We start from the raw sequence: 25,346 nt of genomic DNA on the forward strand, positions 1-25,346 counted from the left end.
GGGGTATTTGGCAGAATTCCCAAGTTTTTATGTAACCGGAAGTCGCCATCTTGGATTTAAAAATGGCATCAGACATTGATTTCCGGTCTCTACACGTCACTCCGATTCCAAAAAAAAGCCATATTGTGGGGTATTTGGCAGAATTCCCAAGTTTTTATGTAACCGGAAGTCGCCATCTTGGATTTATAAATGGCATCAGACATTGATTTCCGGTCGCTACACGTCACTCCAATTCCAAAAATACCCATATTGTGGGGTATTTGGCAGAATATCCAAGATTTTATGTAACCGGAAGTCGCCATCTTGGATTTAAAAATGGCGTCAGACTTCGATTTCCGGTCGCTACACGTCATTCCAATTCCAAAAATACCCATATTGTGGGGTATTTGGCAGAATTTCCAAGTTTTTATGTAACCGGAAGTCGCGATCTTGGATTTAAAAATGGCGTCAGACATTGATTTCCGGTCTCTACACGTCACTCCGATTCCAAAAATACCCATATTGTGGGGTATTTGGTAGATTTCCAAGTTTTTATGTAACCGGAAGTCGCCATCTTGGATTTAAAAATGGCATCAGACATTGATTTCCGGTCGCTACACGTCACTCCGATTCCAAAAATACCCATATTGTGGGGTATTTGGCAGAATTTCCAAGATTTTTTGTAACCGGAAGTCGCCATCTTGGATTTCAAAATGGCGTGACACATCGATTTCCGGTCTCTACACGTCACTCCGATTCCAACAACACCCATATTGTGGGGTATTTCACAGTATATCTCAGTTTCCCAAAATCACTAAAAAAACTCGTTATTTGGGATTTACTTCGTAAAAAGAGGGACGTAAATTGAATACTGCGTAAAAAAGACTTCGTAAACGGAGGTTTCAGTGTATTATTATTAGTCAGGTTGGTTCCAATTCTACACGTTGTAGTTTCATTTACCTGGATACCAAAATTAATTAAGTGGAACCAAATCAAAGATAATTTTTTTATGTTTTATAAAAAAATCGCAAAGGCGTATTTTGCAAAGTGTTAGGAATATATGTTATTTTATCGTTTCTATAAAATCAATTTGACTTTGATCATTTTTAGAATATGGGTCTCTCAGAGTCAATTTTTATAAGAATTTTATTACTATAAAAGTTAGTGCTAAAAACCTAAATTATTCAGATACATTCTTCAGGGCTGGTAGCAGGTCACTTTTTAATGACTTGGTCACTATTTTGAAGGTAGTCACCAAAAAGTCACTAAAATCACTATTTCTCTAAAATTAGTCACTAAAGTCACTTTTTCACTACTAAAATAGAGTGAAATCTAAAAATATCAACAGCGTCCAAAAATATCCATTAGTACCGTCCCAATGGCGTTCATCTAGATAAAATTGATAAATAGCAGATTTTTAGCGATGGGCCCAATCTTAGATCCATAGGCCAACATAAGAGCCATTTCCCCTTTCTGTTATAAAAATTGAAAATTTTAACCAGTGTGAAATGCAAAACTTTAGAACACCAGGAAAACTATTGGGAAATGCCTTCAATTTCAATTAAAAATCATCGGGGAAAATATATCTCCTTTCCCAGAAAATTTATTGTAAACCTTAGAAACTTTCCAATTGTATCTGTCTGCGATAGATTTTCAAAAGTCTTTCAAGAATGATTAAGAACTTTAAAAAAAATCCAAAGTAATTTTTAAGAGAATTTCTAAGGATTCTAGGGATGACACCGAGATATATCAGAGAAGAATACCAAAGTACAGACTACGGAAGTCTCATGTAAAATAAAGTGCTCTAAGGACCGATATCTTCATCTCCGCTTAAATCTTAAGCCAGGTTTACCTATATAGTTAAACTTGGCTCAACACATACGAGCGCCGCTTTTGATTATTGTTTAAATTATTAGAGACGCAAAATTAACCCAATATAATTGAGAGTGCATTTTAACGAGAGTTCTGTGAAGAATTCTATGATGATTGGATGAGGATTATAGGTCCAATTCTAATAAGAATTCAAAATTAGTTCCAAAATTTTACTTAAAGAACTCTGATGGTAAGTCCAAGAAAATTCCGTGAACTCCAAAGATGGTCTCTGTGGATAATTCTAAAAGAATTCTGAAGTGATTTCTGAAGATACTTTTAAGAGAATTATAAAGAGTTCGAAATAAATTCCGGATTTATGGAAGGAGCCTTCAGGAGATTCCATACATTTCAAAATCGAAAATAAGCTACTTTAACTAATCATGTGTTATTACTTCATGCGTGAATTTAACGATTTACATAGTTGGAAATGCTTAACATCAAATATCAGACTTTAAGTGGAGATTTTATACGATAGATGAGGAGATTCAATTATAGAGCTGATAGTTCCGTTATAGTACGGCAGTGTGAAAATTGTATATAGAAAGTAAAAAATTAGCAAAGGACAATTTTGAGGAAGGTACGAATCGGGTAGTTGTTTACGTCAGATGGCGACTTGAGTGTGAAGCAATCGATAGAACTGTTTCCGCACATCGGCGGTACATGAGCAAATTGGCGATCAGCGCTTTTGCCAGTGGTGGCAGGGGGAAATACCCCTCACCATCCTTCATTAACAGATGAGCTTGGTAAAGGAGATGCTCTACCCTATTCGTACCTTCATCAAAATTGTCCTTTGTTCGCTTTCTACTTTCTACATACAAATTTCACACTACTATAACGGAACTATCAAGTCTTTACTTCCATCTCCTCATCTATCGTATAAAATGTCCACTTAAATTCTGATATTTGATGTTAAGCATTTCCAACTACGAAAATAATCTATTTCCAAGAATTTCGTTGATTGTACTGCAAAAAAAAAATTCAAAAATGTTAAGAGTTTAAGAAGTTTAAGAGAAAGGGAACTATTCTAAAAAAGTTTTTGAGATCATTCTGAAGAAATTCTGTGAACAGTTCTTAGCGAATTATCAAATTTATCTACCTAGATATATAAAAAAAATGATTTCGAACACAGAATCAAATTCAAGATCATAAAAAGAGGGGAATTACTATTTGCTAGTCATTATGTATAACGTAAGCAAAAGTAAATTATTCAAATCACTTGAAATGATATTCACAGGAGATTACGTTGTGAGATTCGATTAAATTAGAGGAATTTATGACATTTGATTTTTTAGTTCCATGACTTAATAACTATATTTGAATTTTTAAGTTACCATATAAATGGTTACTTATTTAGTATTTACAAGTCACTATTTGGTCACTATTTCCGTAATTTTAGTCACTAAAGTCACTACTATTATATCGCATCGGCACTACCAGCCCTGACTCTTATTCAATTCTTAAAAATAACTCTTAACTGAGAACGTTAAGATATAAAATAGGGTAGAGCGCTACTTCGTCGTAATCGCCCATTTCCGTTCTATCAGTCAAAAAATATCAATAACATCAATGTTTTCACCGTGCACAAATCAATAATAGGTTTGTTCCGATGCGTTTGTTCATTAGCTACAACATAAATCCTGTTAGAGCGCATTGTATGAATATTTACGCTTATTGTTCTCAAAACAAAAGAAGCGCTCCCAGCGAACCCCCTTTTTCAACGTTTATCCGTAGGACGAAGAAAATCTAATGGCGTTTTAATGCGTTAGGACGGAATTTTAACTCGTAGGACGAATTTAGAATCAAGAAGCAGTATTAGATTTTAAACAATAACTCAACTATTTGTGACTTTTTTTCAAATCCTACGGTACGTATGGAAATGTGAATAAATTTAGAATTTAGAATTATGGAAATGGCATTGAGACGTCAAAATAATCCGAACATTAAATAATTAAATTGCCCTTAGCGGGATGACAGTGAGAAATTCAGAGCAATCAAGAGTAATTATGAGGAACTCTTTTGCTCTCTGATGAACGATTCTATTCTCTCAATTGTTTTGACAGTGCAGCTCAAGCATTCAAATCTTTCGGTGTCATGGGACGTTTATTTTTTTTTCAGCCGGTGATCTATGCTGAAAAATACAATAAATTCATCTGAGATCTGAGCTGGCATCATTGCATCCTCAAGTTTATCTCCCCAATGAAGCTAATAGCCGGAAAGGAATATCTATTCGCTTGCTCTAGGCATCTGGATGCTGCGAAAAATGTGGTGCAGAAACCCATCGCCACAGTGATTAAAAAAAATTGCCAAAACTTCAATGAACTGAAAGAAAATAAAATCATTTTCTTAATTTAAATATTGCATCCATTGCTTTCCTTGTTTTATTGTTAACGTTTCTGTTTGAGCCGCAAATTAGATCACATCTCAGAGTAAACCAGAGTAACTCTGAGCAACTCAGAGTAAAAGAGGTACTCAAATGAAGCAGTCTTCCCTCTTGGCCCTTAATCGTACAAAATCAAAAGTGAAAATGCACTTAGCACGAAAATTTAAAAATATACGAAAAGGCGAACATACCATATCAATGTCATATCGGTCTGAAGATAACCATGGAAACGTCAAAATTGCATCAGGCTTAAGAAATGAAATAATATTGCTAAAAGTACATTAAAATTTCCAAAATGGCCTTCAAATTGTCATAATGGATTGAAAACGCCAAAAAGCAGCACCAAATAATGATGATACGATAAACGTAAAAGTCCTCAAAATAACTTGAAAACGTCAATCTAATCTTTAAAACGACAAAATGGCCTGGAGCTGGAACCGCAAAAAGTGGCATCCAAAATTCCAAAATAGCTTCAAAAATAAAATGACGAATGGTCAAAATGACGTTACAGCTCAGAATAAGCTTAAAACCTGCTTTTTAGCTCCCGAAAAAAAAAACATGAAACAATTTCGGAATTACTGCGCATGTTTAAACGACGATTTATTAAAGAAGAAATGTCCTTCGATGTTATGATCTGCTCTCATCTATAAAATGGTTTGAAAACACCATAATGTCAAGTTTACTAAAGGTAAATTTATAAAGCTATGTTAACCCCCTCTTAAATTCTCCATGATCGATTTCTTTGTGATGTTTGATCTATGGTTAAGAAAAACTGGATTGTATCAGGTTTAGGTTTTAACCGTTTTTAATTCATTTGAAATATCCAAACAACCTTTGTGGGCCCTTTTCTCGCCAACCGAGGGTCACCCACGCAAACCAACAACATCACCGGGAAGGAGAAAGCTTCCCCTTACCGAAGGTTTGTTTACAAAAAGCTTGTATGCCCTTTTCACATGTTGTTCTTGATTTGTTCTGAAATCGGAAGCCAGCATCTTGGATTTCTAAATGGCATCGCATTTCAATTTTCGATCTGAATTATGAAAGTAGTTACAGCAGTTTTCGTTGTTTCAGTCTCGAGATACAAATATTATAAGCCGTGAATTACCTTACAAACATAAAATTAACTTGAAGCACCTCTAAATCATCACCGATTTTGCTGAAAATTTGCACTGAAGTGCAAATTAACATGACGAACAGTGATCACGGTTGACCCGGTGCATCCCGAACATTTCTGTTAAAATGAACAGGTCATTGTAGCATTTGTCATTTAAATTAATACAGAATGAACTTCTTCGTGCCCCTATTAACGGAACATTTGCCGGCTTTCTGTTTAAAAATGCCAATACCCCACTTGTTGAGCAAATGCGGTAACGACCACAACGCACTTGCCCCCCTTCCCAATCGATACCGCCGAACACTTCACGTGCTTTTCAATGTCAAAGTCACCGCTACTCCGCACAATAATGATGATTAAAGTAAATGTAAATCTCTTTGGCGTGGCTATAAATTTCCTTGACGAGATGTTTTCCATAACTTTTTTCCAGCTCCTCCGACCACATCAAACGAAACATGAGTACATTCCCTCCCACACACACACTCACGCACGTATATTAGCACCGAATCGAAAAGTTTTTCTTCGCACCAGCAGCAGCAGCAGCCTTCCGAGAATAACCACGTAATTCAATTCCGTATTTTTCCTTTCATCCCAGGCCTACTCGGGTGGGTATGCTAAGTTGATTTGAATCCTTTTGCGTTCTTCTGCTGCCTAATTTAATAACACCTGTATTTCAATCGCGGGTTCATTATCTTCTCGTTTACCAGAAACAACACTTAATAAGACTCGTTCAACACTATCGAATTTCGAAGCAGGATTAATATTTACGTACATACTAAATGCGCGCGCCAGAGAGACAGAGAGAGCGAGAGGGACACAGGAGTTCCTAATTAAACAAGGCATTGACGAAGCGTTCCAACCTTAGGCCGTGCAAAGGATCATGCCATCACGATTTTCTTCGTTCACTGTTGTTGGCTGTTGAATAAATCTTCTTCTTTTGAGGGAGTGTTATTCCGAGCAGTCGTCCGTCGGTGTGCACCCACCGGTATAGTTGGGTTTCCCAAAGTCATGCCCATAATTTATTTATTCCGTTGTGACAGCATGACAAACTTGGCCACAAAAACATCTTTCTTGCGACACTCCTCTCTCGGAAGCTCAGACGGGAAGGACAGCGTTAGGTAAATAGTTTGTTTTTTTTTTTCTATTCCGAGCTAGGACGGCGCGTGTCACAGGTTGATGGACCTACTACCACTCTGTGGCCCAAGTCAAGCTGGTTTGGCTGGAGGACTTTAGTAGTTTAATATGTGCACCACTAGTCGGCGGCCCGGCTGTGCAATAACCAGCAACACACGTTCGTTATTGGCCCCGATGAAGGCTGTTGTTTGTTATCCACCACCTTTTTTTTTGTTGCTCACGGTGGGATTGTATCGATATGGCTATTCTGAGCTCGATAGGCTCGTCGGCTGGTGACGGAAAGACTGCTTTGGGTACAGTAAAGGATTCTACTGAGCGGTTTGGGGTATCAACATATTTTTCGTTATATATGTAAAGGATCTCATGTTTGTGAATTACTTTTTTCGATTGAGTTTCATGGTCAAATTTTGTCACGTTATTTATTATCTTTCGCTTCGCAAAGCACTGATACTGTCACATATTTTCACAATTTCTCCGTGCTTAATGTATGAACGTACAATTTCATATAATTGTAGAAAGCTCTCAACTAAACAAAAAAAAAAAAAAATGTAGAAAACCTCCGATCAAAGATGATCAATGTTAAGTTCATTCTACTTTAGATCCTGTTTTTTCGTGGCTGTGTCATTCCACCGTAGAATATTTCGCAGAATGGGTAATTTCGCCGAATTTTAATCTTAAATCAAACTGAACTGTTTAAAAGAAGGAAGCATTACATTTGAATAGCATGCCAAGTTAAAAAAAAATGATCTCTAATCTTAATCTTTTTTCGAGACTGATTTCAAAATTTACTGAGCTTTGAGAAAAATTCGAAACTGTAGAAAATGGCTTACTCTTCGGTGAAATGACCCATTTGGCGAAACGTCCTTCGCCGAAATGGCCCGCTCCCATTTTTTCTCAGATTAAATTAGCTTTGAGCATCTTAGTTGGACTAAACGATGCACTATGCATCCACTTCATACGAAAGCAGGACAAACTTTTTTTTTACACAAAAGTACCATAGAAGATATAATTGTGTAGGGTGGTTCCAAAAAATATTGATTGTATAAAAATTGCTGCATTATTATGTTTTTTTTTTTAATTTATTGATGTTTTGTGAGGAAACATAGGAATTATTGAATTTATAATTATTATAATAGATTGGTTTTACTAATACTTACAGTGATATTCAAATCAGTTAAATTCAGATTCGATACCAGTCTTCAGCTAGTACTGGACTCAATATTCTCATTTGAATTTTATAACAAATTAAAAGCTATATGAGCGAAATAGGCTGGTATTTAAATCTTTTTTTATGAATTGAAAGCTCATTCGAATAAACTTTACAGAGGCGCTTAGAGAGACTGACATATACGAGCGTCAATTTTGACCTAAAATTGCGTATATTAAAATTCAGCTCAATCAAACGTACTTTCGAACTTTTCAGTCTCGGAGCACTTAATTTAACATGACATGCTTGTTCATGTCATTCTTTATGTCAAAGATGGATTCCGTCACGTGTAAGATTAGGTATTTCTAAGTGTGTAATCTTAAATCTAGAGTTACAGGCAGGGCTGTCATCTGATCACTCAATGTTCATAATGTACTGATTTTCTGAAATAAACATAGTGAGAATCAAGCAAACACAAATGCTATACAGCAGCAGAGAAGATAAGACAGGCACACACCCAGAAATAACGAAAGCTCAATGTGTAGCCATCGCTCCGACGGCTCCGACGCAAAGAGCGCCACTTAGTGTAGGGTTGCAAATGGGAAATCCAGCAAAAAGACAAAATTCTTCTTCGTTATGCTATTCTTCATCTCCTCTGCATGCAGTCGTGGTAAGCAAAGTCTGCAAATTAGCATATTAGAAGACATTAGCGCTAGTATTATATTCGCTCCCTGCGCCACACGGAGTGTACCGCTCATTGTGTGGATCGCTTTCTCACAGATTATTTGGAAAAGAATGTGCAGAGTAAACGGGAGAACCACACACTCTTTGTCGAGTGTTGTGAGATGCATGCACAAAGTTGATTTGCGAACGCTCTGAGGGGATTTCCAGCCCTGTGAACCGAATGCTCGCGGTGTCTCGAGGTTAGTGGAGATTTACAATTTTATGGATGGGGAGAGGGAGGAGGAGATTTTACTATTTCTAAAATATGAACTTATTTCTGTTTAACTTGTTATCAGCTGTATAATTTTGGTATTTAAATCTGTTTTGGATCATTAGGCTGGTTCAAAAATATTAGATTTTACATTTATGTTGATGAAAAGACTGTAATTATTTTTTGTTCATTTTAATATCATCCTCTTCCATCCTCTAAAGCGTTTTAACATTTTAGGGTTAATCATGGATTCGCCCAAGTAAGGAGTAGGTTGTACGTGTGTTCGAACCTGACGTTTGTTTTTTTCCGTGGGGTTTTTTTTATATCTATAGTCGGTTCCTGATCTGGCCATAACCAGGCCCAGGAGACAATTTCTAGTTCCTCATTATAGGTCCCTAGTTCCATCATTCGTTGAGTCACAGCGTTGAACCTGACTATTGGTCACGAAAAGGCTTGCCAATGCACATCAAAAATCGACTACATACATCCGAACATTTGAGTTCATGTTAAACTTCGTCAAGCTTCGTCTACAATTTGAATTTCTACATCAACACATGTCAGGCAGTCATCAGGTTCAATTGGCTAAACTTGGTGAGTTCGTTCCATTTTGTAAATTTTTATCTTTTCAAACCAGTAACTTTGGGAGATCACCTTTTTGTGGTGCGTTACTGTTATAAGATCTACCACCGAACCCTAGTCGTGACAACTTCAAACTAGGGAATCATGATTTTCCAGTTACCAAAGGATCACATTTTAGTCCTGGTTACTTTTTATGACTTGATAATAGCGACAAGACTCGTGTAGTGACCACCGCACCGTTATGCATTTCTATATTGTATATTTCAAATCAAAAATATAATCCTTTTCTCTTTGTCCTTTTCCTTTTCCCTTCCCTCTTCTCTTTTCAGAAAGCGAGTAATGGCGCTATAGCCATAAGTCATAAAATGCTAGGACAAGAGTTAGTGCTCATGCCTCAAGCATCAGAAGAAAATGGAGTATCACTTAACCTTTTTAGCATTGATGCTTCCAATGACCAACCAATCGTATAATTACCAAAATCGGAACGTACGGTACGAGATGTCCACGTTTCATCCATTTATTGGATTCTGAAGCATCGTGTTTAAATCGATTTAAACAGGCCCGATGTTTTCTGAATCATCATGCCCCTTAAATGGCACAGTAGGCCTGGCCGTTTTGATATGTGTGACGCATTTTCGATGTGAAACATATATCAAATAAACAAGAAAAATTATGTAGGTATATATATCATTTTCCAGGATGCTTTCAAGAACTGGCTGTGTTGGTGTTAGATTAGATTAGATTTTATTAGAAATCATGGATTCGCGTTCTGTTCCCTTGTGTGACGAAATCAAAAATAGTGGGACATGGCTATTTGCGACGAAACTATTGGGTGTGGCATTTTGATGTCTTTTAGAATGTTTTTTTCATTTTTTGAGTACTTTAATTGAGAGGTGAACATTTTTAATTAAGGAGGGTTTACACTAAGATAAAAAAAAATAACTTTGTTATGTCTTGCTGAAATTGATGAACACCTATAGAAACATTGTACATGAAGTCATTTTAAGAAACTTTGTCGAAGACGTTTAGTTTTTATCTCTCAAGTGGACGAAGTTATAGGGTGATAATGGAGTAGTAACGCTAGTACCCCCTTAAAAACCTTCTTTTACCATAACTTTTTAGTTTGGATTTTTCAATTTTTTCAATGTTCTACAAAGTTGTAAGTGCTGTAAAAATGCACATTTTTGCTCAACAAAACAAATCGCTATCTCTTCATGTAAAGGATTTACGAACGTATTTATAATTTTTCAACACTTACTTTAAAGGGGTGTATCTTGCAGGTTAGCAGATATTAGCAGCTAAACGCGACGTAATTTTGTTTAGCAACTTACACCCTAATGTTACATATACAATTCAAACAAGGGGGATTAAAGAAGATGCCTAATGTTTTTTTCTAATATAGTACCTCAATGTTTTGTTACGTTTTGCTGTTTTAATGACCATTTTTCCAGTTATGTACATTAGAGTGGGCTGTAGCTTTGACAAAGTTGTTTGGTATGGTATTCTCAATCTAAATTTTCTAAAGTTTTGGTGAAATTTGAGAAATATTTGGATTGTTGGCAAGCAAATGATTAGGATCGTTCCGTTTCCCGTACAAAATTAAAAATTCTCCCGCATATCGAGATTATAACCAAATTCGTTCAAATTTTGCCCAGTTGTTGGAGACCAGAATATGCTTTGATAGAGCAGTGGGAAACGCACTCTAATGTAAACACTTGGAAAAATGCAAAACGTAGCAACATATTTAGATACTTTTTAGAAAATTCATTATGGATCCCCTTGAATCCCCCTATGAATTGTATATGTATTGTATGAATTGTATATTTTTTGCAGCAAAAATGTGCAGTTTTGGAGCACTTCCAACTCTGTACAACATTGAAAAAATTGTATAATTCAAACTAATGGTTATGGTAAAAAACCGGTTTTCAAGGGGTACTACCGTTTATACTCCATTTTCACCCTATAATTTCGTCCACTTGAGAGATGGAAAATTGACGTCTTGGACAAAGTTTCTTAAAATGACTTCATCTGCTATGTTTCCATAGATCATCATCAATTTCAACAAGACATAAAAAAGTTATTTTTTTTTATCAAAGTGTATACTCACCTTAAACAAAAAAATTTACCACTGCAACAAAGTATTTAAAAAATAAAGAAACATTTTAGAAGGCATCAAAATGCTACACTCAATAGTTTCGTCGCAAATGGCCATGCCTCTCTTTTTTCATTTCGTCCCACTGTGCGATACCCTGAAATAATGGGATCTGACACTTAGTCGATGTTCTGAACTGTGGTCTCAAATCTTCTACTATTGTAGGCAACAGCATAGATTTGAACGAATGTGTCGTTTTATTTCGTGTTCTTCAGCATCTTCGCAAGGTTTGTCCCCTTCTTCAAGGATCGATCGAATTGGGAAAACCTGTACCCAGAATTGTTCTCGCCGATACTCATTCAAGTTCAAACGAACGCGAACGACAAACGAAAAGCACTGAAGAAAAAACGCCGCAATGGCACTCCGGATAACATTGCTTCTTACAAACAACTACTGGGAGCGATCCAAGTGTTACACAGAGAAACGTAACCTGGGATTGAGAATGGGATTAACGGCGTCAAAAACCATGGGAATTCCGGAGGTGATAAAGTATGGAAACAGGACTTCTGCCAATGGACAGGATTCCACTGAACTTTTTGCGGAGTACTTCATGATTGTTATTGAAACGATCACTCAAATGAAATCAACTTCCCAGTCATGAAACCGCTGATTCGTTAGAGTTATCTCGTGAAGAAGTGAGACAAGGTAGACACAGGAAAGTCAGCAGGACCAGACAGATTTTTAAATATGCATTTGAAGGAATTCAAGTCGAACCCCTGTCTATTCTTTTCAATTCATCGCTTCGTCTGGTTATTTCCCGCCTCTATGGAAAATCTCACACATACACACTTAACAATAACTAATTTTACACGAGACGTAATCCATCTCTGACGTAAATTATGGAACGTAAACAAACATGTCATGTAAAATTAAGTGTTCTCAAACCAAAACATACGCAACTCGACGAAAAGTACAATTCTCGAGTAACATTTGAAATGGGCCTATGTCCAAAACGTAAACAAATCGGGTTTTGATACCATTCCTTAGCACTGCTTGATAGCTACTAATCGTGTAGGAAAGTTCCGCATAATCGAGAAAAATCATTAAAAATAACTCGATTTTCGAAACGGCCGATCAACGAAATTTTTCGATTCATTAATAGGCCCGCACGCTAAAACGGCCAACCATTCATTTATTTCATTTCATTGATAAGCCTAGTGACGTAGAAGGGCCGATGATTGAAAAATTTCAAACCAAAGCTAGGCCCTACTGCTTGAGGCAGGGCCGATGATTTGTTTTGAATTTATTTGACGTTGCGAAAAGGCTTAGCAAAGGGCCTACCATTTCTGATGACAAGCACAACGGCTTAACAAAAAGGGCCTATCCATTGAAAGATCACAAAAAAGGCTTATTGATTGAATTAATTTTCTCGTTTCTTTCAACTCATTCTTATGTCATTTGGGCCGCTTGCATGTGTCGGTCTCAGGGCATGGAAATTTACATGACTTTTTGGTAGTGTGTAGCTCCAATCCATAAGAAGGGCTCTCGTTCTGATGCTGAGCCGGGGTGATACAACCGGGGTGTAATGATTCAGTCCGCGATGCCAAAACTGTCAGAGCGACTTGTCTACTCCCATCTCTTATGAGATAATTAACGAGCGTGTTTCAGCAACACAACATGGGGTCTTGAAAGCAAAGTCAGTCATCACGAACGTGTGTGAATTCAGTTCCATGGTAATGGATTACATATCCAAAGGGTCGACGGTGTATGTACGGACGTGAGCAAGGCCTTTCATGTGGTGGGTATAGATTTCGGTATCAATGGAATGGATTAAGGCATATCTACAAGACAGGGTACAGTAAGTCAGAGTGCTTAACAATACATCCAGCTCCTTTGGCGTCCATTCAGGAGTTCCGCATGGCAGCCATCTGAGTCCACTTCTTTTTGTCATTGTTATGAATACCCGTATTCATTACTAAGGACATAGTACTCGTATACGCAGATGATGTAACGAAGGTTCGAAAGATTTGTCGTTGAAAACGGAATAAGTGTAAATCCAAACAAATGCTCCGTTAAGATACACCCCAAAAGAGTTCAACCGATAATGTTTGACTACATGTTGGGACATTAAACGGCGCCGGTGGTGTAGTGGTAAGCGTGATTACCTCTCACCCCAGCAGGCCTGGGTTCAATCCCAGTCGGCGCCGCCGGGATGTTCTGAGGCATAACATCTCTGATCACGCCTTCCTTCGGATGGGAAGTAAAGCCGTTGGTCCCCGGTTCATGAGTTGATGGGTCGATAGGTAGGGTCCAGGTGTGGGAGCTGCCTTCCTGGCACGTCGGTAGCATTGGTGCTCAGCACGGAAAACAAGATCGACGGATAAAATAAACCAAAGGAAAAAAAAAAATCCCATAAGAATAGCAATAGAGTTTGTTAACAGTACAATATGTGAAAAGGCTGAAAGACAATGAACAAAAAGTTCTGTTTTCCCATAGTAATTTCCATATAAACTTCAAATGGTTTGTGCCAAGTTAGTTTCTTATCCAATAATAAGTTGAAACTTTGGGAGGCTAATCAGGACCCGATTTGAAACCGTTTGATCACAGTGGAGCGAAAATTTCAAATTTTACATCAATCTAGTGTATACATAGTTTCGAAAGTAATGTGCTGTAGTGGCAGAATAATGCGCACTGCTTTCGACACTATGTTTAACGTATGGATCGAGAGTAAAATCAATTTTCACTGGTGAGTTTTTCCAGTTTTCAGCTGTAACTTTCCTTAATTTGTCTGAAGGGTCCTGAATTCAACTCAGTAAAAAAGTTATTCTCTTTACTAAGTTGTTACTTGGCTGCAACAACGAAATCAGTTTTTTAAAAGACAACCATGCTGTAGCTCATAGTGAACGAAGTAAAATAGTTCCCATTGTGAGTACTGATTGTGGTTCTGTGCTTTATTTTTTTTAAATGTCAAATTTTTTACCAACCCAGCGTATTTTTTCTTATGACAAAATAAGCTTCTGTGCAAATTAATCATTTGTGAGTGAGGTTTTTTTTTAATCTTGATAAAGGGAAGCCTCCTTGCGAAAGCTCTACGTTATTTTAGTAGGGGGTGTTGTCAAGTGTTACTTATTGTTATTTAGGAGGCAGGGTGTCAAAAAGCTGAACTTTTTGTGTCACATAACTTCAGTAAGGAGAATCGATGCTTTCTAACTGCGAGAACAAAATAACTAGCAGGCTACGGCTATTCAACAAAGCACATTGCAACTATAGTTACCATTAAAAATAAATCCACACTGAGAGGTTCAAAATAACTGCTAAGCCTTGACTTAGAATTGGAGTTCTCTTTGGAATTCTCCATTCCCCATTCTCCTGAAATACTTTCAAGAATCTTGAAGTTGTACTTAACATTTGGCTGGGAATTCTTCTCAAACTCGTTTCTTTCGCATTCTCTTGAAGTTACAGAATTTACTTGAAACTCTTCCCATAATTTCATTCACTAACAAATTTTCAGCATACGATTCCCTAGTAAATCTCCATAGAAATCTCCTCAGAACCACCATGGGATGTCATTCTGTAGTTTTGCAAAGCATCTCCACACAATTTTCTTGTAATGTTCCTCAAAATCCTCTTGCCATGCCATTAAAAAAGCATTAATCTCTTCAGAATTGCTTGAATTTCAAATGCAGAATTTACTAAGAATTATCACTTGGATATCTTCTAACATCTGTTTAATATTCCTCTTTTTTAAATTTACATGGCTTAAATTTGATGGCAAGATCTAGATAAGGGGAACATGTATAAAGTTTACAACACAAAAACTTACACATGAATTACGGTTTCTATTAGCTCGGAATTTGATTAAATATTGTAAAATGCCTTTGTGAAATCACTTCAGAATATTTGAAGGTTTAATTTAAGAGTTCTTGTGTGAGCTTCCGTTAGGCTGCTGAAAGAGGCTAGATACTGCGAAGGGACAAAAAAAGGAACTTGACTACTGTTAAACGCGAGCATACACGGAAAGATGGAACAACTCAATATCGAGATAGAAAGTACTGCAAAATAAGTACTCCGCTATCACTGCTCTTTTGGATGAAATTTCGTTCTCATTGATGAATACTTTTAACTTACTCTAAAGTATAACCAGAACACTTACTTTTCATTAATTTTACTCAAACACTAGTCTTAAGAGAGATCTTATTTATGAGGACATTTTATCTCGATTTTGAGTTAATTTTTTTTCTTCGTTCGAAAGTATCCAAAATCAAGTGTTGCGATTGCTCTTAATTTTGGATGAAAATTCGCAGCGTACGCCATATTTATTTCGTTTTCGATTTCTATTCTGTTGGAAGCAACAGAATTTCGTGACCTTTAATCGGTAGTGCATAAGGTAGTGAATTAACATTACCATTGAACTGACGTACTGTTCGATGGGGTAAGTTTTCATGTAAATTTAAAGTCAGAAATAAACAGGAGTTTTAATTATTATAGACCCCGTTCGAAAGAAGATTATGGTGTGCGGTTTCGGTGATCGAAGTGTCCAATTCAGGAATACCTCAGTCTGGACAACGGACATCCACACATGGTCAATCTGGAGCACAAGATGATATCTACAGTACCAGCTAGGACTGCACAGTCAAGAGGAAGGAAAGGTTGGTTACATGAAGAGATTTTTCAAAGAAAATATCAATGTAAAATTTATGTATCGATCCTTACTTGTGTACATATTGATAGTAATTAATAAAATATGTGTTTTATTTATAAGAATGCTTGATTTAAATATTGAAGAGAAACAATTACATCCAAATTTTTGCGATAAAATTTTCTGAGATAAAAACCCAATTTTAAGTAATTTTTACCTAATAGTCACTCTTTATGCAACAGATACCTTTTACTCAAAATGGTGTCTTTGCAAAATACTGAAAATTGGATACTTGGCAAAGAACTCAATTTTGTCTGGTTGCACTTAGGTGTCAAGATGAGTACAAAAAACTTAATTTTGAGTTGTTTCGTCTTTCCGTGTACGTAGAAATTGGAAAGCATTTGCGACTGCCAAGCGTTTCTTTGATTTTAATACGCCTTTTTAATAGAAACTAAGCGATCGATTGGTGGTGAATACGAGAACGTCAAAAAGAGTGTTGTGAGCAGATTTTTTTGCCGTGAGACATTGAAAGTGGAACACTTTTTCACTCTTCCTGATAAATTAATTCATCTGAGATGCTCGAAACCTTGATCTATAGTTGAAAAATTTAATTGTGTATTATTTTTGCAAGGATTCTGCTAGTGTTCAGGAATATTTTTGTTGAGAAAAATGCAAAATTCCAATAGTGACTTAGTGGTTATGATCTTCCGGATTTCTTGAATGTGGATAGTTTAGGTGCAAATCAGTTCAGATGGGTGGAAAATCGTAAAATAAGACAATTACTGATGGAAATTCGCAAGATGTTCAATGAAAAATGCTTTAATTTGCGTTGTGAAAAATCCTTCTTCTGATGCAAACAAACGGTTTGGTTGACGTTTCCTCTCGAACTCGTGTGTTGCCCTCTACGTTGGTGGTGCATTAAAAAGGCCTATTTGGATGCGGAACATTAACCTACAGTGAGTCACAGTGAAAATCGTCCACCTTCTTAATGTAAATATTTTCCCGAAAATATTTGAAACGGTAAAATCTTAACTAAAATTATATGCATAAATCAAACGCCACTATGAAGCAGGTTTTCATTTACGCAATCAAATTTCTATTACATATTGATAGTCCCCAAACAACTGACGTTTGGAAAATAAAAGCTAAAATACAATCACAGTGAAAATCAACCACCCTATTATTCTCACATTCGTTAGCATGTATTTGTGAGATCTGTAGCAATAATGCAAACTAAAGAGCCTCAATTTATAATTATCCATTTGACAAGTCTCTTGCTCGATTGGAATAACTTTTCATATGACTTTTACAGATAATCGATTGTTCAAATTTTGACATGTCGTCTCTTTATAAATTCAGGCTCTTTAATGCGAACGATTATATATCTGACAGCTCGTAAAAACTCGTGCAGTCGAATATGAGGTAAAACAGTTCAAGCTGAAGATTGCATTATGTCCTAAGTAACATTGACAGATTCTCTTCGTCGACTTTCTATTTGCATCCCCACGGCCATGTAAAGACATTCCCAGGTATTTTCAGCACACAGATCGATAAAAGATGCTTTTATCTAGCATTTACCTTATGCGTGATAATGTTTGCACCATCGTACAAATAAGGTTCCCGTTTCACCTGTGCATACAATGCCTTGGTTTTCTTTGCATGCACACCTATAGCTCATACCGTAGTAGGCTGTGTATAAAAGAAAATGATTTACTTAGTTTGACAGTTGCACCATGACGAAGTGGCAGCGTATTCGTGATTTGTCCCACGCGCAAATGTCGCAAAAAGACATTTCAATCGCCGTGGGAGCTCGGGTTCCGAGGGTTATCGCTGCTATCAAAAGGAAGATTCGGGTGAATCCAGTGCGTTCATTAAGGAAAATGGCAAAGGAACACGGGATCAGTGACTTTACGGCACGGAAGATCGTAAAGGAAGATTGCGGGGCGAATTTGAGGGCACGGAAAAAAAAACTCACATGATTACCAACCGCATCTGGGAGCTACGAGTCGAACGATGCAAGAAAATCTTGAACTTCCTTAAGCGAAAAAAAATCCGGTAATCCTGTTAACCGACAAGAGCATGTTTACCGTCGATCCCGTATCAAATTCCAGAACCGACCGGTATATTAGTTCTCTTCCGGTAAAAGACGTGGCCGACGAGCACAAGAACGTGTATCTGACCAAGCATCCTGCTAGCGTTATGGTGTTTGGATTGGTAGCTTCCGATGGCAAAAAAATGGACCCGGTGTTCATTCCAGAAGGCGACAAGGTCAACACGGAGGTCTATATCGGAATTTTAGGTAAGTATGTTCAAATAACAGAACGGTCCGAAGCCAAATGTTGTATTTCAACAAGATGGGGTTCCATGCCACACCTCGAACCGCACTCAGAAGTGGTTGCAGGAACATCTTCCGTTCTGGGCCCGATCCTAATCCGCTGGATTACTCAAATGGCGCATCATGAAGGCCAAGGCCTTGGGGCAAGACAGCTTTTGATCATGAGTAAAACCGGAGTTAATTTTGAGTAGCTCTGAGTAACTCGCGTTGCTCAACATACAATACACATAGCAATCGATACTGTCAAGCAATGCAAAGCAACAACGGTGCGCTTGCAATGCTTTACTGGGAAGATCTTTCAGCAATGAAAGGGCAATTGCACGTGTATGAAAGGAACTACAAGCTGCCCCCTCAAAATCGATGGAAGATTTTTATGGTGACCTTACGGAACAGTCAGAGCTGTCTTGCTTTACTGCTGGATTTTGTACAATCTTTAGGAGGGTTTCAGTCAATCGCAAAGGGGATTTATGGCAGTCTCAGTAGAAATTCCGAACAAGCCTAGGGGGAATTTCAGACAATCCCAGTTAGATTTCCCAAAAATATCAAAGGTAACTTCGGAAAATCCTTAGAAGGAATATGAACTATCCCAGGGAGGATTCCGGACAATCACAGTAAGAATTTCACTCAATATTGAGGGGGATTCCAAATAATCCAGTCAATCCAAAGGTAGATTCTGGACAATCCCAGTATGAAAAAATGGTATGTGGTGGTTCCTACATCCCTTCGACGATCGCTCATTGACAAACTTCATATAAGTTTCAGAATAGAATCAACTATGAAGTTGGCCAGAATTGACCTATTTTGACCTGGGATGAACAGTTAAATAAAAGACTGCATTCAACAATGCTCCTTTTGTGCTAAATATCGATCAACACAACAACACTAGACGATGAAAATTCAACCTGTTCCTGTTGAACCTTTTCAACTAGTGTCTATTGATGTATTTTTGCAGGAGTATCAGGGAAAACAACGAACGCTTCTGGAGAGAGTTGACCCTAACTCTGACATTTTCCAGCTAAATATTTTCAGAGAATTAAATCCGTCTTCCGTAATTATTAATAATAATTATTAATTATCAGTTTCCTCATTTCAGGCATGTAGTGCAACAAAATATTAAACCGATTTTGTGACATTGAGTATTATTTTTCATGAGATAAATTCATCTTCTGAAAACATTTGGCCAAATTCTTACTTCCTTAGTCTTGAAATCACACCATCTAGTGTTTCCTGCCCGGGAATTTACCAGATTTCTCAGAAAACTAGTTTGACTTCCCGAGAAGCAGTTTTTTTTTTGTCGACAACCATGTTAAACATATATTATATTTAAAATTACCACACAACTTTTGGGGAAAATTGATTGAAATTTCCGGAGAAAGTTTGACGAATTTTTGGTGCGAAGTCAGGAAAGCTTTCTGGCGAAGAATCTTCCAAACGAAACCGGTAGACGCTTCTGACACAATCTGTGAGATATTCCCGGGCGAAGTTAGAAGAGACATCTATACAGCCGGATGAAACTTTAATAATAATTCAGAAAAGTTTTCCGTGGGAAGTTCGGATGAAATGGGAAATAGTTTCCTCTTCTAGCGGTAGGACTTCTGATTGTTATCTGATACTGTTGGAATGAAAAGATGATGAAACTTCCGTTGAACAATGGACGAAATTTGCGGGAGAAGGTGGAAGATTCTTTCAGGGCGAGTTAAAAAAAACTTGCAGGAGATGTTGGAAGAAGCTTTCGTGCAAAGTCAGACGAAACCTCCGAGAGAAATCATAAGAATCCTTCCGAAGAAGCTGATCGAAATCTTCAAGGGGAAGTTGGAAGAAACTTCCAGATATTGTTGGAAAAATCTTCCGGGGGAAATCCTGACGAAGTTCAAGTTTTAATAAATAACTACCGAAAATATTTCCCGATTCCCGGGAAGAGTCTTCAGCTATTTTAAAATTCCCAGGTAATCAGAAATGGCTGGGATATGGAAACACTAACACCACCACATCATCAAAAACTTCAAAGAAATTACACTTTAGCCATCCATCCTAGGAAGGAAAAGAGACCTAAACATCCCCTGACCTGGACAAGAGCCATCTAACTTGGATCTTTTAATGAATGAAAACTAAATCTTGAAATTAAAACATGCTGTCAGACGGGGATTGTTTGAACACTATTTGATGAAAAATATTAGACTACTTTGTTTGTTTTTGAGTAAATATGAGTAACTCAAATTTACTCACTGCAAATAAATTAACTCTGAGTACAGTTGTCTAACCCCTAGGCCAAGGCCTGTTCTAAACGCCACCCGAGTACAGCAAGCCTCAGACAAACATTGACCCGTACCTGGAGAGAAATAGATCCAGACTACATTGTTAGAACCTGCTGTGCATTCCGGAAGCGTGTGGAGGCCGTAATTGCAGCAAGTGGAAACTCGATCGATGATTAACATAGTTTAAGACTCTGTGAAACAAACTCGAAAACGAAATTTATGAGTTTTTTTTTTTAATTTTGACTTTGCTCAATTATTACGGTATATCCGGAAAAAAAATCCGTTACAAAATTCGTCAACCTCGAGCACAGAACAGAAGGGGAACTTCAGATCAGAAAGTGGCTCCACGTTTCATTGGGAACACTAGCGCACCTAGCGGTAGAAGGCATCTTCTGTCTGCAGTTACGATAGGCAGTGATATGATAGTGTGAGTGCACATAGAAAGCCCGTGTGGAACGCTGCCACAACGCATCGCTTGTTGAGCAGAAAAACGTTTCACTTTTTGATTCACCGATTTGTTTGCACTTTCCCTTCTGTTCTGTGCCTCAAGTCACGATTTTCGGAACAAGTTATTTTTTGGTTAACGAATAAAAATCATGAACTCCTGAACATTGTTCCGCAAAATAAACGTAACGCCTGCGTGACGTTGCACCGTGAAATCTGTTCTGAACATCAGGATCTTGAAAATAATTTGCAATGTTTTGATTGGATTGTACAGCATGGAAATTGGAGGAATCTGAAAACGACTGGCTGTATCAACCGAACAATACATGTTTCACCCATACTCCAAATTAGCTGAAGGCATCTTTCCAGCAGATGGGCTGGACACACTTTCAGCTTACGGATCTTCGGTCACCATCAAAGCAGCTACTACCACCTTCATCATCATCATCATCATCATAACAAGCAACAAGCACTGATCACATCCCCACTCAGCTGTTTGCTCACCTTCCCTCCCATGCTACTTCTAAGGTCCGACCTATCAGAAATCATACTAATCGCCTCTGGGGCAATCTTCAAAGCTTTCTCCACAGCTGGTGCCGCTTTGTCGCTTTGAATACAGGACGTTCACTGGTTCTCCTTTTCCTTCGAGGAATTCACTAATAAGCTACACACTATTCGCGATAAATGCGAGCACTCAGCTGAAGCTTTTCATGTGATCCAAGTTCACGATTTCAGGAACAAAAATCACAATAATTACTATTGGTTGTCACGGAGACATGATTTTAATTTGTATTTTGCTTAGCGTTACGGAATCGCTAGTCGCGCTGAACAGGCCTGAACTAAGTTCATGGACTTGAGATTTAAATTCACGAAAATTTGATTTACTCGATCACGTTTATCGGAACTATAGTCATGAATTCGAAAGAACTGTAGTTCAACTTATAGTGATTTTCTGTCCACGAATATCGGAACGGTTATTTTGCGTGTACTCAGTACCATCCGGCCGATATAGCCATCAAACCACATCAGTCGGAAATGTAAACAGACGGGCTAATTTTCATCTGCTTGCGTAATTAAATGGACAAATTCAATCGACACCATTAATTCCATTTTCAAACATTCAATCTGTATAACATTCATAGCCAGATCAGTCAAATTGCTGGTTTAACAGAAGTTTTAAAAAATCCCGATTTTTTTGGATGGTGGAAATTAAATTTGAAGGTCCTTCACCTTTATTTTTCTACAACTGGCCAAAACATTGTTATTAACATTTTTACACGAAATATTCAGCATTATCCAATAGTACGAATGCTTATCGACCCTGCAAGAGATGTTTGTTTTGGGTCAAATTTTTGGGAATGAGCACTTTTCATAGAACTCTTTGGTAAACTTGTCCGTTTAATTCTGCGATGTGCTTAATGCTATAAGCTAAGGATTTTGTACAATCAAGCAAAGTGCAGTCCCAGTAACAAGTTGGGGATGAACATTAATTGGATGATTTAACCTACTTTATTTGATTCAACAAGGTTTGAATGTGTCACTACGGTACCGTTAATCGAGTATTGTGTTTTATCATTTTATATCTTCTACAAAGCAGTATATCAGATCTGAAAAATTCACTACGAACTAATTAGAATAAAATAAAATAACCCTTTACCCTAGAATTCATATTGCTGAAGCCTCTTTAATTAAGATTAACCAGCAAAATTGCAATTGCAGAAATACAAGCCTAATTTTGATGAATTCACTCCTTGGCTTGAAGCCTCGACGATGATGGAGAAAGCAGGAAAATTATCAAATATTAATTCCCTTCAATGAAAATAAATCTTGTGCTATTTGCTTATGGAACGTCAATCGTATGAGATTATGAATATCAATTTGCAGAAACCAACCTAAATAATCCGCACAGCAGAATCCTCCAAACCGGAAGCCAAGTGCCAAGTCATACAAACACTGAGTGGATGGGGAAACGGCACGAGGTTTGTATTTTCAACCTCCCCCATCCAAACGTGTGTATTTTTTCCTCTGTATTTATGTTTTATTTTTCGGGGACAAACAAAAGCCGGAGGCAATGAGTCTGTAGCTTTCGGAGATTCCTGTTATTCTTTATTATTATTATTATTATTTTCCTGCTCTTAATATGGCCGCACCAGCTTCTGCTCGTCTCAATCAACTTGCTTCTCATCTTTCAGTCACCCATTCATTGCCCGCAATTCACTAGCAAACCGATTCGGCATCAATATATAATGTGACATGTGATTCTTTATGAGATGCTAATGGCAGACGCAAATTCGAAAGGATTCATTTCTCATAGTATCCTGTTTTTAGTCTCTCGCTCCCTCTCTCTCTTGCTGGGGATGCTTGTGTTTTTCTCACTGAGGTGATCTCTTCGGAAACTTAAAACCGACCTACGATAATGAGGATTGGAAGCACATCGCATCCTTTCTTTTTTTTCTCGTGGTTGCAATGTTTCAAATCACACACACCGAGCTCGATTGGAAGTTAGAAAAATAGGTCAGCAGCTGAGGTCAAACATTTATCACTCTCACGGTGGTACAGCTTCCTCCGCCATCCAGTTTGATTAAGTGGAAATTTCCCCGAAAATTTCATCACCAACAGTGCACGTATCGGCAAACCGTTGTCGACCGACTAGAAACCTTCGTTGCAGTTTTCCTCGAGGGCTCGTTTTTGGCTATTCACTTATTATATAATTTCGTCCTCGTCTTTTCACTTGCGCTCACTCTCCTGGGAAGAGGTGCTATCATGTTGACATTTTCCTCACACAATTTATGATATCGCGAACCATTAGCATTTCACCGTTTTCCATTTTCTTCACCATCTCTCACTCTCTTTCTCTTCCCCCGATCCATAGCAGGCTCTGTGGAGGTGTGTATCACCTGCACCGACGAAGAAACCAAATTCCACTCATCCACGACAATAAATCAGATAATCGCATTTCTTTCAAGATAATGCTGACTAACGAAGAACAACACCTTCTGGCGAATTCCAGCTTGACGGCTATCACAGATCTCCCAATCGTTCACATACACTCCCCACCCACACCCAGCACTGTTCGTTATCCTTACACTGGCTTCTCCTCGCACAACCTTCGACACGGATCAGCTCGGAACGCCGCCGGACCGAGATGAAACGCAATAAGGCTCCATCACGCCTGGTAATCTATTGTTCATCTAGATTAACCGACAACATAAGAAAGAAAGCAAAATGCCACCTCCTCCGAGATTTCACCCCAGCTCTAACTATATCTGGCTCCGAATCTGCGGTCAAACCTGGGAAATGGAACCAACCGAACCGATAGTCCTGTTTGCACTGATTTCCCTGCTATGCTAAATGATCGTCATTTGCTCTCAATTTCTTCCCGACAACGACCACGACGACGACGGCGGTGACGACGACGACGACGACGACGACGACGACGACACCGACAACTGCGAGGATTTTGAGTACAACATTGTTGATGGTGTTGTTGTTTTCCACGTTCGCAGTCGTCCTCCTAGTCGTAGTCGTGTTTGTTGTACAACTCTACTCTGTAGTGAGCGCGGTGTTTCCGAAAATGGTTGTAACATTCATCCACCCCCGCCCGCAATGAACGGTGGTAGTTTGGCGGGGAGGGGGGTGTCGAAGATTGGAGCCCGAGAGGAAAGGAATATTTTATTGAAATGTGTATGTTTGGTGCTTTCGAGGCTCTCACGCGAGCTCCGGGGCAGCTGCTCTGTATGGTGATGATGACGGTTTCCCGAATTTTATTGTGGGGGCGGATGGATGAGGTGTTCTTAGAAATGTTAAAAATCTTTCATAGCGTGTATTTTGAGTTTTTTGACTTAGGACTACGTCTTTAATTTCTATACTGGGGTACACTTTGTGAAAACCGAAAATGGAACATGAAACAAAATTATGAAAGATTTTGAACATTAATAACTCAGCTGTCCCTGGATCAATTTCAATAATTTTATCACCAATCGATCAGAAATATGATGATTTTCAACAAGAAACTATTGAAAAGGTGGTAATGTCAAGCATTATCCAAAGTACAAATAAAAAGTGATATTTTTTTCACTGTTTTTATGAAATAAACGTTGTTCCCAAACGCAGTCGTCATAATCAAATACCACTTGGTTGCACATCATTCTGCTTTAACCTGAAAAGATAGAAGAGTAAGAAAAATCTGGGCCAGTCCGATGGTGCGAGTTGACGGGACGATGCCACCGCGACGAACGTCAGCGTCATTGGTGATTTCGGCGACGCCGTTGAAAATGAAACCGCTGCCAGCCAAAATGCAGCAAAAATCAAGCTTCCTCCACTGGTGGTGAAGCAAGTGCCACTCAACACGCTGATTGGCGATCTCTCATCGCTGGGCGTTGCAGCTGAGTTTAAGCTCGGCAGAATCGGCACCAAGGTGATGCTCCGAACGAAAGTGGAGT

The 25,346-nt window shown here is 38.1% G+C and overlaps 1 protein-coding gene across 3 annotated transcripts in view; it reads right to left on the minus strand.

Annotated features, from left to right (window-relative positions):
* sei (seizure) overlaps positions 1-24,019 on the minus strand; it is a 218,140-nt gene extending 194,121 nt beyond the window's left edge. For all 3 annotated transcript variants that reach the window (XM_065230113.1, XM_065230114.1, XM_065230112.1), the window contains exon 1: positions 23,991-24,019. The gene's annotated coding sequence lies outside the window, so the exon portion shown is untranslated. The remainder of the gene's footprint in view (positions 1-23,990) is intronic.
* Between the last annotated feature and the right edge of the window lie 1,327 nt (positions 24,020-25,346).

Source organism: Ochlerotatus camptorhynchus, unplaced genomic scaffold (assembly GCF_037179485.1).
Source record: "Ochlerotatus camptorhynchus isolate MF236.1 unplaced genomic scaffold, CSIRO-AGI_Acam_v1.1 ptg000328l, whole genome shotgun sequence".
NCBI lineage: Eukaryota > Metazoa > Arthropoda > Insecta > Diptera > Culicidae > Ochlerotatus > Ochlerotatus camptorhynchus.